The sequence below is a fragment of the Camarhynchus parvulus genome, chromosome 1, assembly GCF_901933205.1.
Source record: "Camarhynchus parvulus chromosome 1, STF_HiC, whole genome shotgun sequence".
Classification (NCBI taxonomy): Eukaryota; Metazoa; Chordata; class Aves; order Passeriformes; family Thraupidae; genus Camarhynchus; species Camarhynchus parvulus.
Window position 1 is genome coordinate 11,985,808 of NC_044571.1, and position 21,093 is coordinate 12,006,900.

Here is a 21,093-nt window from a genome sequence, read left to right on the forward strand (position 1 = left end):
CAGTATCCCTTGTTTTCCTAGCTGGGTCTTTCCTTGCCTGTCTTTATAAATACTCTCCTCTGCTCACTTAGTCACTTTCCTGGCAAAGATCCCATCAGGTTTCTCTCTAAGATTTTTTTTTGAGAAGCGTTCACTCCTTTCTTTGCTACTTAATCTAAACACTTCAAAATCACAGCATGTTGTGGCAAAAGTAGTCAGTTTGTGAGTGTAAGCATAACTACTTTTGAATGCTTCATATCCTGGTAATATTGTTTTCTAAGGATTTTCTGAAACTTTCTATAATCCAAAGCAAGTGCACACAAAATGTCTAATCAGTTTCTGCATCTTCCCAAAAAATTTTGAAATACAACTTCTATTTTCTTCAACTTCAGGTTTACAGCAGTATTTCTTCTACCAGGTTTTCTCTGAAGTTTTAATTTCCTTTACCTACCATTTTTACCCCTATTTTAATATATTTCAACCACGATTTTGTCTACACTATGTAAGCATTATATTTATATCAGTATGTAAATAATTATAAACATATGGATAATGTACCAATATAAATTCCTTAAATCCTAGATATTCTCAAAATGGGTTTTTTTGTGTTTTCAAGAAAAAAGATCCAGAAATATTTATCTCCTCAGCTAATCCATTTTGGAGCTACTACAAACAAAACAAATATAAAATATTATCAAAAATGCCAGATAAAATTTCAGGATAGAGTAATTACAAACAAAATAACTGTTCTGTGAGGAGGGACTGAAAGCACACAAAAATCAGAAAAGCCTTTTTCTTTCTGAGCCACTTAGGAGTTGTTTGTTTTTTAACAGGGCTTGTTATGGGAAATCTTCCATTGTAATTATGCATCAGCAACTGTTACTACAAAATACTGATGCTTTCTATATATTTTTCCCTTTCCTCTTTTATTTTGAGGATAAAAATAACTCATAAATATTTCAATTTGCAGTTTCTGAAAGATGAAGAGCAACAGTGAAATGCTGAGGTCTTCAAGAGGACAAATTGTAGTACACCAAAGAAACTATCCAAGGAAAGTGGTTTTTTTAAACTGTACAAGACACTCAAGTGACACAAATGTTTAGAGGAACATGACTTTGAAGCCCTCATATTATATTCTGCTTCCTTTATCTGCAGGTTGAAACGTATGAGATAATCTTGATACTATTAAGAACAACAGCAGAAGCCCTAAAGACTTCAATCTACAGAGGGAGATTTTTCCATGTTACAATTTCCTGCTCATTGGTGTTAGTGACAACATTGTTATGGTTATTATAAAATGTGTTGACAACAAAATATTTGGCCCTTAAGAATTTATTTGCACCATCTTTAAGGGTTCACATAAAGTTACCAAGTTTTCTGCTATTTTAATAAATCATTTTCTAAATAGATAATTTTTGAATATGTCACAAAATACGAATTACTGTAGTACAGTTGTTAATCAAGTGCACACATATCTGTATATTGAAATGTAAATTACCTCAGAAATGAAAGCTATGCTATCAGAAGTGGAACAATAAACAGAAGTTTTCTATGTTTTATATATGTTTGAAGCAGAAAATGAATTAGCTTGTTTGTCCTAAAGTCAAAACATCTGAAACATGGGAGTTTTATGTGGAAGGCCAGGACTCAAAAATACATTCAAATATATTGCAACATAAAGGTAAGCAGCAATTTTGATGTATGATAGCTCTGATAAGCATCAGGGTTACTCCAGGATCCCTTTACCATGAAAACCACCCAGCCTATTAGTTTTTAAAATGAAATATTTATAAAACCAGTTGCTTTCACACAGTTTTAAGATACTCATAGGAAACCAGTATCAGAATAGCTTTCCTGGATTCATATGTGTTTTTTTTTAGTTTTTCAGCTATTTCACAATGCATACTAATGATATTACTCTTTCACAGTAATCAAACTGCAAAAAACCATAACAAACCAAAACCAAACTTGTACTGAAAAGTACCACTGGCACATGAATTTTATCTGTGACAGCACGATAAAGGTTCAGTAGAAATAAAATATTTGGTAGTTCCTTATTCCTGCTCAGACCTAAACCAAACCAGTAGGATGCATTAATACCACAAATTGTGGGGTTTGTGTGTATTCTTCCTTCAGAGCATCAGCACACACAATTATCCAAACGAGATGTGTACTTGAAGGAAAAGCAATATCCAGTGGTTATACTGGTTTAGAAATAATTGAGGCTATGTCACTATCTATAAGATAGTCCCAGAAAGCTCTTGAATTTTGGGGAATGTCCCTCTGTTTTAAATGTATTGCAAGCTATCATTTCCAGAGAACCAAGATTAGACACATAAAAACAAGTCTGGTTTGGGAAGATTTTACTTATTTGAGCAGATTTTCTCAATTTTTGTGCAAGCTAATACAGCTTCATGTCAGGAGTTATGAATCTCCCTGCAGAGAACAGAATTGAATTTTTTTTTTTTCTGGTGGGGAAAAGCTGTGCAATGGAGTTCTGTTCCTGTATCAGCTCAATGACAGCTCATCATTACTTTGTGACTGAAGGCTGTGCTGAGCACTTGGTAGAACTGAGCTTATTCTGTTGACAAAGCAGAATTTTGTCACAATCTTCAGTAATGCCCAGCCAGAGGAGGGATAGGCTGCCTGTTCCAGCCCACAGATTCCTCCAAGACACCTCCCTGGTGTAGCTCCCTGCACAGCTAGACTCAAGTCTCACGTAAAAATATCAGTGGTGGTTTCAGCCAGAAAGATGGTTTTTGATATTCAAAAGCAGAGGGAAGTCCCTACAGCAGCATGCAACATATGCACATTTATGTAGAGATACTTCATGTTTTAAAACTAGCGGAATTTTAAAAAATTTCTTTATAAAGAAATTGATTATTTCTTTGCCTTGATTATATCATTAAAACAAAAAAGTAGCAAGTCCCTGACTTTAATGATTACTTTAGCTGTACCTGTGTACTTACATTATAAGTTATTAGCTATATGATTATACTTTACTTTTCATTGTGAACTTAACTAATTTACATGTCTAGTATAGAATAGTGTTTCCCAACACTTGACATTTCAGACTATGAGACATGGCTTCAATGCTTTCAAACATTATTCTCAATTACAAAATCTCATTGGATGGGTTGAAATTCAGAGATGTTGCTATGAGGCATGCCATGGAGAGCCCCTGCATGCAGCATGGTGTAATCTGACAGAGGAAAGAAAAAGGGAAAAAAAGAAAAAGAGAAAAAAAAAAGAAAAAGAGAAAAAAAGAAGCTACTTCAGGGCAGAGAGAAAGTCACATCATTTTCCTCAATGTTCCCAAGGCTACTGAGGCCCTCAAGTTAAAATACAGTCATGAAGAGATCCTGTATATCAAGTGTAGCTCAGAACAGAAGGGAGATGTTATATAATCCCTATATCGTCTCTCCTCCCTGAGAGACGACAAAAAAATCCCTGAATAAGATTGTTTTTGTGGGGAAACTGTCAGATCTGACTACAGCACCACTAAAATATCATTCTTTTATCACTTGCCCTCATTTCAGTTTTAATAAGCTCTCTTGGCTCTCTTATCTTTTTATGTTCACTCCAGAGCAATTAAACAGAAATGCAAATGTCATACTCATTTTTATAACAGTGTCTCTTATAAAACTGCAATGAAGACAGCAAATTATATATCTGTTGAATGATCTATCTTCTTTTTGTCAACAAAATCTAGGCAATATGAAGAAAATGCCTCTATATGTACTACATGTGTGTTTGCATGTTTTATGAACATGGGAAGATTTTTGGTTACAATTCTAGCACAATTCTAAGGAAACATTAGACTTTGAAAGCTCAAATTGGTTAAATCAGGCAGGGAGAGAGTTTATGAATATTCAGTTTGGATATCAAAACAGCTGCTCTATTTGACCATTATAAAAATTATTAACTTTTTTATTCACTGAATAGAAATATCCAGTAAAGTGATATTGTATTCACACATATCTGATAACCACCTTAATCCAGATGTATTTCATAGAGCCATCTTCCCTCTTTAAAGAGAAATCTCACCAAAGAGGAAAATAAAAAAGGAAGAAAATTCAGATTTATTTTTCTCTGTTTGTCTCTGAAACCAATCCAGCAATCCAATGGAGACACAGAGAGTATAGCACACAAAATAATTCAGTAAGCATCCATCTTGAACAATGAACAACATGCTGTCACAATGACAACATCAGATCACTGCCACCAGTAGAAAAAAATCTCCCCCAAAACTAAGTGGGGTATACTTTGCCACTAGAAGTTTTCTGACACAGAATGCCATCCATCTTCTGCTCAGGTATTTGCCTGTGACCTCAGCCAAAGGCAGCTAAGTGTTTCACACTCTGCAATACATGTACCTCATCATCTGTGAAGTGTAAAAGTGTTATTTTGCAGAGGAGGAACTGAAACAGAAAGACTACTTCCCCACTCCTCACAAATTGCAATATGACAAAATATCACAAAAATAATTTAAATCCAGGCCTAAACATTTACCCTCCAAAATCAAACTTATTTCTAAATTAACACACCACAGGATGAAAAAGCCAGAAAGAATACATTAAAAAAAAAGCTACCTTCTTACTTTATTTGCAGCATCCTTGTGACTGTATTGTTTTTTCCTCCACTTGTTCCATCTTTATACAAACTATTCACAGCCATGTGTAAGAACAGGGTGGTAACATCAGGAAAATAGCAGGAGTGAAATCAAGATGCAGATAGACTAAATAGCAGGGACTGTGGCAAGCAGCAGACAGCTGAGGAGAAGGGCAGGTAGATTAGAAGAACCAGACAAAATAAAGGGCTCTGTTGGGTTTCTATGGTAAGGTGTCAGCAGCAGAGGGCTGCAGAGGTGGCCTGTGTGAGAAGAGACCAGGGCTGACACATCAGACAGACTCAGCTCCAGCCACCTCTCATAGATCTGCCTCAGGACGCAGCTGAGCTCAGCTGCCAAGCAGGCCATGTTCCTAGGAAAGCTTGTTTAAGAATGAATTTCAGAAAAAAAACCACAGTGCAACTGCTGTGGGACAGGATTTTGAGAAAACTGGAAGAAACAGCCTTGCAGACTCTAAGCATGGTGGAAAATGGAGGGGTGACTAGTGGGTTAGCTGGTGTAAAGTTTTCTGGGTCTCCTAGGAGGTTGGGGGAGAATAGGGCCAGGGAGACAAGTAGGGAAAGTATTAGTAAGAATCCTAGAATATCTTAGTATAGTATGGGTGGAAGGGGATTTTGTCGCAGTCTGAGGAGATGCCTAGTGGGTTATTTGATCCTGTTTCACAGAGGAAGGTGAGATGGATGAGTGTGAGGCCTACGATGACAAATGGGAGGAGGAAATGAAGGGCAAAGAATTGAGTTAGTGTGAGGTTATGGACAGAGAACCCGCCTCAGGCCCATTCGACTAGTGTTTGTCCAATGTAGGGGATAGCTGAGAATAGGTTTGTAGTTACAGTAGCCCCTCAGAATGACATTTGACCTCATGGTATTCACAGATGTATTTCATAGAGCCATCTTCCCTGAAGCAGAGAACCCCCTGCAGATGACCGTGGTGACACAGGCTGTCTCCCTGCATCTCACAGAGGATCATGTTGGAGCACATAACCACCTGCAGCCCATGGAGGGCCCCATGCTGGAGCACAATCCATGAAGGAAGCTGCAGCCTGGGGAGATCCTGTGCAGAAGCAGGTTTTCTGGCAGGAGCTGCATTTCATGGGGTGTTGGGAAGGATGAAAGTTTGACAACAAAGTCTCAAAGATATGTATGTTAGCAGAAAGATTTTTAAATGTAGAGTCCGATGAAGGAATAGAGATGGAAGCAAGTTTTGATATAGAAGAAAAGAATTGCTGAGCCAGTCTTACTGGCTAACCAAGGAGGCAAAGGGTGTGTTAGTTAGAAGGGGTTTTTATGGCTTAGAGCAAAGGATAAACCCACCTCAAACAAGAAGATGTTTTTACCAAGCAGAAAGATAGCACAGGCAAACAAGTCTGCAAAGTTGCAAGTAGAAAAAAGGTCTCAGAATTTTCGACTGAAAGAAAACTGAATAACAATTTCTAGCTTAAACTGTAATGTACTAACTTTTAGTGATTGGAGAATAGCAATATGAATATGGTGATTATAGTAGTTATGATAGGCTATAGATAAAAGTGAAGGTATAGATTGGTTCTACTGTATTAAGATGCTCAGCAAAGAAAAGTATAAAATGCATCGTAACCAAAACCAAAGGGTCTCCAGGCCTGCCTGCAGCTGGAGCTGACAGCTGTAGGCACAGGCTCTGTCACCCACGACCCTGGACTGCTGTAACCTCTTGGATGGAATAAACTGCATTTTGGAGAGCCCCTGGAGTCCTACATCTCTCATTTAGGCTTTTACAATGGGGGACCCATGCTAAAGCAATCTGTTCCTGAAGGCCTGTACCCTGTGGAAAAGACCCATGGGAAGTAAATCCTGAAGAACCACAGCCCACAGAAGAAGCCCCAACATTGGGTATCCACATGAAAGACTGTATCCCATGGAAGGGGCCCCACACTGGAGCAGGGTAAAGGTGTGAGGAAGGAGTGGCAAAGATGAACTGCTATGGACTGACAGCAACCCTCATTTCTCATTCCCCTGTGCCACACTGGATTGGTGGAGATGAGACAGAGGACTTGAGAAAGAGGAATGACATTGAGGCTGGGGAAAAAGAGGAAACTGGGGGAAGCTGTTCTTAGTTTTGCCTTTTTTTCTCCCAATCCTACATTTAATTTTCCCCTGGTCAAGTCTGATTTTCCCATGAAGGCAAATGATTTCCCTGTTTCTATATTAACCCACAAGCTTTTTCATCTTATTTTTCCTCCCATCCTGTTGAGAGAGGGGAGTGTGAGAGCAGTTGGGTGGGCATGTGGCAGCCAGCCAAGTTTAACACACCACAAGGGCAAATCATTAACTTCCTAATGGCACTGAAAGTAATTTTGAATCCCAAAGCTATGATAAAATATTTGAGTTTAATTTTTACTGCCGTTTAATTCTCTCATGATATTTTATTAGTTATACCATCCTCCTCAGCAATACCCTCATATATTAAAAAATAACTTTGTTTTAGATAGGCTATTATATATTGTAAGCTTGAAAAATTAGACATTAGTTGCATGATTTTCTGCAGAGTTACAGAATGAACACAAAGATGACATGGTAGGCAAGAGCATTACTTGTTTGAGCATCACTTTTGGAGACTAGACAAGAACATCACTTTGATGTACAATATCAAGTTTTTTTAATAATAAAAGCAGAAAAAGACCATAAAATGTAGCATGACTGAAAAGGTGTCTTTAGGAAGACCAGAATAAAACTGCATTGCAAAAGAAATGGTCTGAACAAACTTGGGGGGTCATATAGGAAGGATTGTAAAAGGACTATATCTACAGCTGGGTGAAGCCAGAGATCTTTTCTAAATTTGAAGTAATTTATCTTGTCTATTATTTTTTAAAGATGTGTTTCCTGTTTTCTCTTTATCTATTACTGACATTTTAACTTTGTCTTCCTGTTTTTTAAAATCTAGACTGAAGCAATAGCAAAACCACGTTATCTTAATCTGCCATATAAAGTGATGAACAAACAAATAAATGCAGAATCACACAAGTTTTCAAGTCTCAAATGCTTTCCAAAATACTAGTAGTACTGCCTCAAAGGTGATGTGTCTTGAGATAGAGGAGTAGCTGCAGGTACAGTGCAGAGCCACCTCTCCAGTATGCAACAATATATAGTTAGAAAATGCATTTTTTTAAATAAAATACTTGGTGCTTTTCAAAATTACTTTCAACCATCACTGCTGTCAGTATAGTATTAATAATGATAACAACAAGAACAACAATAAACAACTAAAAGGGACAAAAATAATTTTAATTGATGGATCATTCAAAATAAATCACTCCGAAAGACACGGAGCAATCCTCCTTAGGCATACTTTGATGTTGTTATTCAAACACATTGCATCTCTCTGTGAAACTTCTATTTCATTTAATCTTATATTCTAATTAGCACACAGGAATAACTGGAAAGGAGGCCAAGCAGCATTAGTGCACAGCAGAACTAGCACAGTTACTGCTCCAGGTCCCAAGAGGTAGCGGTGTTACACTGCATGCAAACAATCTGGCCTGCTCCCCAGGGAAGAAAACTGAATGGGACATAGCATTCTGTATTTCTAAAAGGTTGAATCAGGAGTTTGTATGCTTTCATTTCCTAGCCAGCTGAAGCAACTTGGATGCAGCTGCTATTTACTAAGCAGGCTGGCCTCTATGATCACTTTAATGGGTCAGAGATACCCAACATGAAAAGCATAAATGTAACAGAGCACACATTTTACAAAATCTGTCTCTCTCTCTACACACCAGTCTTACAAATTCCTTTATACTGAAAATTTAGAGAAATCTCATATGTTTTTCCTGTAGTTCAAGTCTTAGAATTGTAATGTATTATTTGTATTCTAGTAGCATCAAATTTGCCAGTCAAAATGAATGCCTCCCTATTTTAGGTGTTGTGTATAAACACTTGAGAAGAAAACACATGACTGAAGGTCTTATACAAAAGAAGAATAGACCTTTCATAAAGAGAAGGAAGAGTGCTTAGGACAAAATCTTACATGGTTTGTTTTACTTCTTCAGAAAATTTTTTATTCTAAAATTAAAAAAATAAGTGAGTGTGCTTAGACTGTAACTGGTGACAGGTAGATCACCGATAAAAAGAAAAACCTAGACTTTTGAGGAAGATTTTGAAAGCATTTGTACCTTAAGGAGCAGCAGAATGTAGGCAGAGAGGGCAGAAAGGCTGACAGGAGGAGAGACCTAGAGGAAGGCCAGCTCTGAGATGAGTGATCTCTGAAGTGTCACAGAAAAGTTCCTGATCTAAAGTTACAGTGAACAGGATTTTTTTACACTTAACTGCACAAGTTAGTAGCAGGGCTGGGGTTTTGGGTTTTTTGGTGGTTTTTTTTTTCTTTTCTGTCTGAGGAGGAAGAAAAGGTGGATTAAATGCTTTAATAAATCAATCAGCTTCATACCATGTTGCTTCACAAGGGCTTAATTAGACTCCAGGTCTCCTCTGCTCACCCCACAAGAGCAGATGTTGGAAACAGGAGTATAAAATCTCCTGAGTGATCTCTGCGCTACACGGGGAATGCCATGGCTTTGGTGAGCAGGAGCTGCTCCACGAGCAGGGTTATCCAGCACTACCTCATGGAAACAACACCCAGCACTGCTCTCGAGGCCACTTGTCAGACTGCTTTTCTGAGGCCTTCAATACCCCAAAGTGAAAAATAAAATCTTTTTACAATTGATACAGGGTTAGGGAATTGCATTCTTAAGGAAACTATTGCAGGTAGTCAGAAGTTGGTGCATAATATCTTAATTTCCAACAGCATTTTTGTCTGAAGAGCTGAGGATAGAAAAAGAAACCCCTTAAAATAATATTCGTATACATAATAAATCCATAAAGAGCTGCTGCTCTGTGGCACTTACATCTTTTAAGTAGATAGGAACGGGATAAGCTGCAACATGAAGTGGACACTGTGCTTCAGAAACAATCAGTAAAATATATATTTGTCTGGGTCTTTAAGTTACAATTAAGTCAGCATCTCATGAGATATAGGTTAAAGAGAGATTTGCACTTCCAGATAGTATATTTATAAAATGGGAAAGACAATACAGAAAAGATGTGGCAAAGACACCCAAAAAGCAGCCCACCTCTGTGGAATGCATTTTTAAATACCTTCCTTAGCACATTGGAGAAAATGCTGTGATGGTACAATTTCTTGTTTTCAGAGAAATAAAGCAAAATAGCCTTGAGAGCAGAGAGAAAAAATCTCACTTTAAGAATTATTGCTTTTGTCAGCAGCTGTTACTCAAATTTCTTACATATGGTGCCATGAAAAAATATGCTTCTTCAGATATAGTACAGTACACTGTGTAATTTGGATAGTCAGATATTTATTTCTTGAATTCTGTTTAGAAGAATACAGATACTAAAACTGAGTAGAACCTAAAGTTACTTAAAAGAGTCAAAGCTAACAGAGTAAAAACCCATATGTCAATATAAAACCCACCCAAAAAAGTAACAGTTGTGTACACAGAAACAAAATCACACAGGATGTACTAAAATAAACAATCTCTAGCAGTCACTGCAAGCAGACACTCTTTCAAAGAAAATCAAGGATTGAAAAGAAAAATCTTTTCCATGTAAAAAAATTCTGCAATTAGTTTGAGGAAAATGAAATATTTACATTAGTAAGAAAAAAATCAACCAAACAAAAAACAGCCCAGACTAACTAGCCAGTAGTCCACCCAAGTACAACTTATTTACCTGTGTAAAGACCTTTTCCATGATTTGCCACAGAAGGTTTCCTCTCTAGGGAAAGTGGATAATTTCAGTGTCCTAGGATTACAGGAATATGAGGAGCATGAATCTCAGCTATGGAACTAATCAGATATGAATGAGGATTATGAGACAAAAATTCAAAGTTGTGACCAAGTTGACAGGGTTCAGGAAGCACAACGACCTCAGCCAGCCAGTCACCAGGGGTGCTCCCAGGGCTAAATTTTGGGTCTGGTCCTGTTTAACACCTATAATATCTGGATGTGGGAATTTAATGTACATTATTTCACTGTATTCATTCCTTGGATTTGGAAAACATTGCCTTTTTCTCGTCCTCCACTTTACAAAGTTTCAGTGTTGGTAATACCTTTTCAAATAAAATTTTCATCAAATATTCAGAATTCCTTTACAGTAATGTAGTTATGTTATTTATGCTTCATGATTAGTTTTCACATGATCAAATACTAGATCTGTACATTTCTATATTAAATTTCCTGCTCTTCAACTTAATAAAGAGCAATTTATACCTGTAGATGGAAGGTTATCTTCTCATGCTGGCTTTAAAAGTCAGCACATTTTCATATGACAATGTGCAATTATTAAGTGGTCAGAGAATAGTAAGGATAAATTCCATAGCTAGGGGACTATTAAAAATCATTAAAGAGATAAGACTGACATTGTCAGAAGAGCAATATTAAAAACTCACTCTGAAACCTTTCAAAATTTAATTTGATATTTTACATAAAGAAGGAAACTGACATTTTATAAGCATAAAAATGGCATTAATGTCCACAGATAATTTATATCAAATATAATAAATTCAGTAAAACAATGAGTTAGAATCTGCGAGGTGAAGGACTTGAACAAGTTTAACCAGGATGAGTTAAAAGTAATGTTTATTTGTCCCTTCATGAGTCTTTCCATGAGTGTGCATTTTTCACTGTTACAACTACAGCAGCTGAACCATGAATACAATTTTGTACCATGAAATCCATATTCCACTCCCAAAAAGCGACTAAATCAAAAGATGCCTATAAAGCAAAATCCTCAGTCTTTTAAAGTCTATACTGGAGATTTGATAGCCTCTTTAGCAGCTTTTTGAGTGTTGTTATTATTAGATGGAAACATTTCAGAAGGAACAGTACATTAGGAAATCTCAAAGATAATTGAAATGCATTCTTTTCCTAACTACTAATGTTCCTCATTGGCTTGTGAATTCCTTTTGGGAGAAATTTGGTACATGGGTGATGGTACATGTATTTCACTAGCACAGTCTGAATTTTACATTTTGTTTGGACATCCCTGCCCTCCACAGACCAGGGATTCAACTATCTAATCCACAGGCATGTGCAGTGTAGCTCTTAAAGATGTCTTACATGGAGAGGACAGGTGTTTGTATTCATAAAACTTTGGAAATATATTCTATTTTAAATTTAAATGTAGGCTGACTAGACAATAAGCAACAAAATCAGAATAATTTTGGTCCACTACATAATTATTTTTTTTCTTTTTTTCTTTTTCATAAATAATAAGCATTGCAAGATCCTGAGGACTACATGCTGGTTCTTTCTATTGAAACAGAAGAAAGTAATAGGATGAAATAAACCCTGAAAGATATCCTGCAAAGTAACAGAATGTCATCTGCCTTAGAAAAGCTTGTGCTGACTGAGCTGCTGTCTACCTTTGCAGAAGTCATCAATATATATATCAAATTTACTATATACGTCAACTGGTGTGCTTGTGTATTGTGCTCCATGAAAACTGTTTCTTCTGTTATTATTCTTCTCTGAGCATACACTTGTGGCTGTAACTCCTATTGATTTTCTCAGAAAGGGATAGCAACCAGGCTGTATAAAGAAGTGCTCTATTATTACTGGTGGGAAATGAACTGTTTCCTACTCCATCTTTTATATAACCATCCACTGAAACATCCATCCCCAGCCACCCCTGCACGCACTTCTCAGTTCAGGAGAGTCATATTCTCGATAATTTTTTAGCTCCTTACAGTAATTTCAGTCACACAGGAGCAAAAAAGAATCAAAGGTGAAAGGCTCTAAGTGTCCATAGAAAATCCAGATTCCCAGCTGAGCTGGTTTTCTAGATTGTGTGTCCCTTTGGAGCTGCTGTGTGTTTTGGCTCTACATGATGCCTTATACAAGAAAAAAACTCAGGCCAAAAATAAGGCTTTTTTTTCTGACCATTTCATAAATAAATATTCTTATTTAATCAGACTACCTAAAGCATTGTCTGCACTGTCAGACACAGGACATGCATTCTTGAAATTCGTGTCGTGCTCTTGTCCAATTTATGATATGTGTTAATTGATTCTATATTTAGTACATTTTGTGGTATTTTTACATTACTAAAGTCATCTTCAAGATTCCCACTGAGATTTCTACTTACCCATTATATTGAAGATATTTTTTTAAATCCCAGTGGAGATTTTTGCATGAGACCAAATGCCAAATATTTAGCTTTTTTTAATGTTAATATGAAGACACTTTAGTAATCCTTATCACGAGTACACTTTAAATTTTTTTAATATCATCTGGCTATGGCTACCCTAGTATAGTAAATATAGTAGAACAGAATATGGCATTGAATAATTGAGCACATACACTAAGAGATGTATGCTGTTTCTTTGATTTTCAAAATGAGAAATTTTAATTAATTATTAAAACACTAAGAGGAATTTGATCTCTCTGCTGCTATATAGGTAAGCAGATCATTGATAGTAAATAATGATAAAATTGTTTTTCACACACAGAGGTAATTCTACTCTATAAAGCTGCTTCTATACTGAAATCAAGATCAGATTTCCCTCATTGATTGTGTTTAGGAAATGTATTGAGTGAGAATAATTGACTGATAAACTCAGAGGCTCTTTTTGATTATATGAAACAAAATTTTCTGTAGGTTATCGAGTGACTCACAAAATTATCCCTTCCATGGTGTTCCTGGTCATAAAAGAAAAACCATATAGATTAAAAAATAACCAAGTAGGGTATTAAAGGTGTATTGTCTATACAGCCACTACTGTATTGATTGGCACTTTAGGGGTGCATTGCATGTGGATAAAAAATAATGAGTGTATTCATTGTGACGAGAAATTCACAATAAAAGATAATTGGGAGATAAAAATCTTGATGCAGCACCTAAGGAATAGTATACAAACAATAGAAAACAGGCTTCCAGGTTTGCATCTCAGCTGTTCAGTAGCTTGACTTCACTAAGCACTAAAAATTTCAGCATGAGAAAAAAATCGTGTTTTTGCTTGCTATTAGCCATTGCATTTGAATAAGGTGTCCTGCAGGACAAGCTCAGATTTAAACCTGTATTTAGGGTTTACCAAGTAAGCTAAAAGTGGGTTGTTTTTTTTTTTTTTTTAGTGACAGAGAAGAATACTGGAGTGATTAGTATTAATAGTCAATACTTTTCAAGTGGCTGATCATGAAACGCCCCAGAATAGCACAGTTCTTCACTATGATGAGGAAAATAGCAACTAAAATCCTAAACTATAATCCTATAAAAGGAATGCATGAGAAAGATAAGCTTGAAGATAAATAGATAGATAGATAGATGGATGGATGGATGGATGGATAGATAGATAGATAGATAGATAGATAAATAGATAGATAGATAGATAGATAGATAGATAGATAGATAGATAGATAGATAGATAGATAGATAGGTAAAAGATCATAATTTATATTCATTATGATGAAAAAAGTTTCCTTAAGATATTAAGTCAAATTCTGCCAAAACATTGCTACTGCTTATGCCAGGAGAGACAGCAGCTAGGCCATGCATGGCTTCCTAAAAGTGGTCTCCACCATTACTAGAAAAACAAGACTGCCATGGAATATTTCCAAAATGGAACCATTCATTTTCCAAAACCTCATAAAACTGCTTTTAATCTTCATTTTTTCTAGGTTTCACTCAAGATCAATAAATTCTTAAGGCTGTTGTATGATGAATTAAAGATGAAATTTCTGCTATCTGATCCAAAATTATAATAATACATGCCATTTGCAAGTAGATATACATGGAAATGGTTGTGAAAAACTCTGAAAACTGCTAAAACCCACTTTATACAATTGATCTAAAATGCCTCTGCTGACCATACAGGCAATGTCCTTGCAAAACTACGGAGACATCATTATTGGCATGCCTTTTAGAGCCATTTTCATGTAGTGCTATGACTGAAAACAATTAAAATTCAAATCTTTAGAGACCCAATGGCAATGCTGTCACAATACAATTTTAGACAATTTAATTTAGATGCTGCAGCAGCTGCTTTTCAATGAGATTTTGATGTTTACCCAATTTTGCTGCTGGGTTAATTGAGTCATATTGAGGTCAAGTGGCTTGTCTGCAATCACCCAGATGTAGGCTCACTGAGAGTTACAGCTCAGGACTATCACATCTATAAACCTCTGTTTCCCCCAATAGGGCAAAAATACAAACAGAAATAAACTAATCAATGAAACACTCTCAGCAGAAAATTATGTCAGCAGCCACAGCAGCAGATTACTGGGGTTACTTGTGTTACTGGAGAATAACCATTAAGTAAAATGGAAGAAAATACATTAACATGAAAATGAAAATAACAGAAGAGCAAAATATTTTAGAATTGATCTCATCTTAACAAACTGTCTTATTTTAAAAATACCAACTAGTTAAAATTGAATAATAACCCAAGCAGTAAAGTTTAAATAAAACTTCTTGCTTTTGCTACAGGACAAAATAATTTCTTACTGAACTCATTACATCAGCTGACTGCTTCTCTGTCTGAAAGCCATATCCAGGATTGTAGGCAATGTGGAAAAAACACTTGCCCAAAGAATAGCTTGAGTTGTTAAACCATTAATGGATTTACTCAGCTGAAACTATTCTGGGGAAAGGTGTCATGGAAAATGGCCCTAGTGCATCTGCAATCTCAGCTGCAGAAATAAATAATTTAAAAGTTGTAACTGTCCAGGGGCCCACATAAATAATTAAAATTAGTGTATTTTTACTTTGACTATCACATTCCTCTCTCAAAACCATATTTCAAACAGTTATGTAATCCTAGTTTGGAACATATGTATCCATGATTAAGCTGCATGTTACAGTAGGAATTACTAGAGCATAACTCTGCCTTTAGACTCCTTTGTAGACACTGTCTCAAAGGTGATGTAGGGAATTAAAATTTACACCATACAGGACTAGGTAAAAAACAAGAGTTTTTGTATGTGACTAAAAGAAAAAAAAAATACCACTAGTTTAGGTTTGGCTCATGTTGTTGTGAGGGAAACATATTTTACAAGTTGTTCTCTCTCTCTGTTTTAAAGATGTTCTCTCTCCACAGCTGGCATTTCAGCTGCTCCAGCAACTTTCTTCTCTGGAGTTATTTTGAACCAGAGACACAATCCTCTGATTTCCAAATGCAGCTTTAAAATTGACATCTCATCTTCATATTTAATTGCTATACGGAAATTTGATAAATACCCTCTTGTAGTCGTGTTGAAAATCTCCATTTAATACAACACATTCTTCACCATTTAGATTTTGGCAAAGAAAAATGATGGCAAGAGGACAGATAAATGACAGCTAGAAAATAAAGCAATTCATTCTGATAATATTAAAGTCAAAGAGGGAATATAAGGCTAAAATTTATTAATCTGACACAAAACTTCATTAATAAAATAAATATTTCTCTTTATTTCTTTTCTTTAGAATGTTTTATCAGTTGAAATATTCATAGCCAGATATTTTAGCATCAACTGGCAAGCGTGAATAATAGAGAGAAACAAAAAAGAAACCATTATATTTTCCTGTCTTTTCTACCTTATTTTAGAAGATACTTTAAGAGTTATTACAATGATTTTTTGGGGTGAAATTGGAACTGGCAACAGACAAAACCAAGTTCAACTACTTCCTAATTGTCATAAAACCACCATGTGTGTCAAAACCTGTTATTAAATATGCTTTTAATTAATTCACCTTCTCAACATTTTCTAGAATTTTAGCAATTATAAACATCTGAATGAGTAAACTCTAAAATGCTTCTATCACAGGAAGAGATGCTAATATCATAGAAGTTTGAAATATCACATAGAGCAAGAATATCACAACTGTATATAATGTGGAGGAAAATCTTTCAAAAACTATATATTTTCTCCATTTGCATTCCTTTGATTAGTATTAGTTTTAATAATTTGGAGATGATTTTTCTTGAACCACTGAAATAGAAGTTGTCTGAACTAATTCTAAATTTCTTAGCGTTCCTTTGAATGCAAAATTTCTCTTTTTCATGTTTTCTACTTTTAAAACACCATCCAAAAATCTTTATGGCAAGGTACTGAATGTTCCGATTGGGAAACACAGACCAAAAATTAGAGAAGCAAGGAGATCAGAAATGTTTCAGACTTCATATCAGAGACTGATGATGCACAAGCAGATTTATTAGTGTGATAATTTCACCAGGACTTTATGGTTGTAAGACAGATAATCAAGCTTTCAAACATTGTATGGCCCTGCTTCATTTTTCCAAAACCTTCTGGATTCTCTAGTGATTTTAGTTACTGACAGAGGAGAGCTTGAAACTTTGTTGTTAATAAACAGGAAAAAAAATTCAAGTATTTGCACAAGAAGGCCTTATTGATTGATGGGGGGCTATTTATTGCATTCTTTGGCACAGAGTTCAGATTTCATGACAGAGAGAAAGAAGAGGAATTGAAAGAACTGAGCCCCTCTCAGTGAAGCAATCTCTAAAGAAAATATTAGGAAACTGCGACTAAGATAACAGTGAGTTGATAGAAGACCAATTATAAGCTTTGAGTTATTTTGTTTAACAAATGGGCAATCTGCAGGAATACCTTATTATTCATATCAGGTCTATTATCTACCTCAACAAGAATAAGTCCTGCATCTGGGAAGGAACAACGCTGGGTACAAAATTGTGCTGGGAGACAACCAGCAGCTCTGGGGCAAAGGACCAGAGGGTCCTGGGGAACATCAATTTGAACATGAACCAGCAATGTGGCCTTGCAGAAAAACAGGCCAATGATATCCTTGAGTGCATGAGATGGAGCAGTGCCAGCAGATGGAGGTGGTGCCACACCTGGAGCAGTGTCCAGATCTGCCTCCCCCAGGTCAAGAGAGACAGGGACGTTCTGGAACAGCCACTGAATTGAGGAGACCGGAGCACCTCCTCATGTAAGGAAAGGCAAAGAGAGCTGGGATTTTCTAGCCAAAAGAAAAGCCTCAGGGGGATCTCACTGATGTATATAAATACCTGAAGGGAGGGTGTGAACAAGATGGAGCCTGGCTTTTTTCAGTAATGCCTTGACACAGGAAAAGAAACAGATAAACTTCTGTCTGAATGCCAGGAAGCACCTTTATCTACTTCCTTTTTATATTCTGTGCTCTTGAGACCAAGGCTGCCATTATGAGACAAGTGTTTGGGGAAACACAGCAGCTGCCACAGGGATTAGTTATAGTGGATTAGGATCTTCTTGCAAACAGTTCCATGTCAGCAGTTTATAAATGTAACTGTGAGAAAAATGAAGCCTAACATTAACTGCTTGTTCTTAGAATATCATATGCACTAATTTCCATGATACATGCTTTATATATATTTTTAGGGGCACTATGGTATCAAGGAAGAAATTCAGCTCTTCTAGATGAGACAGGATAAGATGCTATTTTATTTAGTTTTTGTCCTTCTAACTCACAGGGCTTATGCTTCAAGACTTGGATGGGTGCTCCTTCTTTTGTCATCGAAATTAGGTCATTAATTCCTGTGTCAGAGGAATCCAGTTTCAACAAGGAGATGCAATTGATCACAATTTTTAAAAATTTAATAGGAAATGATGTGGAAAGCTTATCATTCTGACCTTGCAAAGGAGTTATTAAAATAATGTTTAAAGGGATCTACGAGTACAGCGTTACAGAGTGCATACAGTGTTTTTTTAAAATTGTATTATTTATATTTGAATTTAAATTTTCAACTACAATTTTTGAGCTTTTATAATGAGAAATATGTTAACAGTAGGAGACAATTACTCAAGGAGAGTAGTTGTCTTTAATAATGCATCATGATAGCCCAATCTTATCTTGACTTTTATGTGCACAGACATGAACGCACAAGCACTGCATGTATATATTAAAACACCTCAGATTTTTAGTTTGCTGACTCCAAGAACATTAGCATATGCTTTGTCTATATTAGCAAGATGAATAGATAATATTCATGTTGCTTGCATATGCTAAGCAATAAATTTTTCTGGCAGTTCATTAAATACTAGACCAAAGCCAATAAACTCAATCATATGCAATCAATGCATGAAAACCTTGAATGTTGTCTGAACATTTCATTGTCATGGATGCTAGTGAAACTCTGACAAAAATTAAAAACTTATGGACAGCATGATCTTATAAACTCCCCCTATTCATACACTCCTTTTCTTATTTTCCAAGATTTAATTGTGTGGTGGCAGTTACACAATTCTGCAATGTAATCTGCAATGTTCTTCACAATCCAATCTTATCTGCACACATAAATAAGATTTATTAATTGGTTTCACATTATTTTTGTTCCTCATACATACTCTCTCATGCAGAAAAAAGAAATAAAGTTCATTTTCAGATAAAATCACAATTAATCAACATCATTCATCTTATTTGCATTATTTATTTCATTTCAAAATTCACAGGCCACCTTGGCTGCCCATTAACTTCAGTGAAGCATCTTGTCAAAATCACCCATGCAGGCTTGTCTTTTCATATATAATATGAATTATATAACCATCAAACTAACATACAAGACTAGACAAATTATTTTAAATTCAAAAGCTGATAAACATTTACAATAATCTGCCTTAGAATTCCTGTAGTTGTTCAAAGCACATAAAGAAGTATATCCTATGTCCTGGAATTCTTTGGAACTTTTTTTTTGCTGTTCATAAATTCTCTTTTTTCATCTTGTATGACTGGACATTAACATGTTATGATACACTCATCATGCCCTCTTTCACTACAGTATTAAAAAAATTGAATGAAAGAACAGTGAAGAATGAATAAGCATGAATGAATAGCAAGCCTATAGGTCAGATACAAACGCTTATTTAGCACAATACAAACCCCAACTATTTCACAGCACTAAGCTCATTGTTTTCTTCAGGTCTATCAAGGCCTCTTGTTAAGATTCCTGGATAACTATTTTAGGCTGCTTCTCAGGGAAACATCTATTTCTAAATAACAATATTATGGTGCATCCTGAGAAATAAAAGCTGTGTTTCCATTGTCAATGCTTTTATTTTCCTTACATCTAAAGAAGTCATACTATAATCCTGTAGTCTAACCACCTATCTGAAGTGCACTATGAAATGCATGATTTTAGTACTGGAATAGAACTTCTGTTTGAGGTGTAGCATGTATTTTGCAAAGATAATTTTATTCAGTTTAAATATTCCAGCAAATGAACGATTCACCAAACCAATAAATAAAAGGCCCTGACTATACTAGCCAGAAGTCAATCATTTTTTCTAGCCTGAGTGCATGTTGGTAACTTGCTGGCACAAAACCTCATCCTGCCTTTCACTGAGCCATCCTACTTGATGTTCCTGTTCTCTGTCACATATTTAGGATAATAGATGCAGAAATAAAACAGGAGTTCAAATCTGTGCATTATTTAAAAAGACTACATAGACCTTTTCTCAGTCACTTCATTTCTGGGCAGAGTTCCTAATCCTGTGCATGTGAAGCATTCTCTGTTCTAGAAATTTTAATGCATATTCGATGGGATTAAATGGTCACATTTTGGAATAGGCTTACATTATGAAAATTAAAATCAGTGTTTACACTAATCTAATTTATCATCTCCCGAATGTCTCACTTGTATAAATCTGCCAGGAGTAGTTGTATATTTTCTCCAGAAAAAGGAGATCTGTAATTGCCAGAGAAGGGATTGAAATGTCTAAACAAATGTACAGTGCTAAAACAATAGACCTGTCTCTGGCTGTTGTCTGTCGAGATTCTCAACTTTATCTCATATCATCCTGGATGCCATTTAGTTCATTAGTTACCTCTGCTGGACATGGCATAACTGATGCAGTGGTGCACATATTTCAATTACCTTCTAATATTTCCTCATTTAAAAATATGCATATATAATAATAATCAAGTAGCTACACATTTATAGACTTGACTACACACTTAAACTTTTTAAGCTGAAACAAAATTTTCAGTTAATGGCAAAATACTTGTCTGCTAGTTTTTTGTGTTTGTAAGTGTAGCAACTACAATAGCATTTGCACAATAAAAGAAAGCAGAAAAACATGAATCACAGTATGATTTGGTTAAATAGTTGGTTTTATACTACACTTCTTTACACTTAATATATTGCCTTCTTGATTTTACTTGGACTCAAGACAGCATTGTATTGATCAGACTGTTTTTCATAATATTTTACTATGTTTAGCCAGATATTTTTGTTTTGCTTTCTTTACTGAAATTAAAAATGTTTTGAAAGCATGATTAGTTAGTTAAAATATGGTTTTAGGTTTCCTAAAGCTCAAAATTCTTACAATTAGATAAACCAGTGATCTCTAACTGTGTCAATCCACTTAAACTTTCTTCACTGAGAGTGCTACATAATAGAAGAACTAATGGGCTATGAACTGGAAGAGCATACCTTTAATTGCCTCTATTTCACTATGTGTTAAGAATATATTTTCTATAGAAAATATATTCTTATATTTTCTAGAGAAAGAAAAT

General features: G+C 35.6%; 1 protein-coding gene across 1 annotated transcript in view; it reads right to left on the reverse strand.

Moving 5' to 3' along the window:
- Positions 1-21,093, reverse strand: part of IL1RAPL1 (interleukin 1 receptor accessory protein like 1) — a 683,803-nt gene that overhangs the window by 270,940 nt on the left and 391,770 nt on the right. The gene's annotated exons all lie outside the window — the stretch shown is intronic.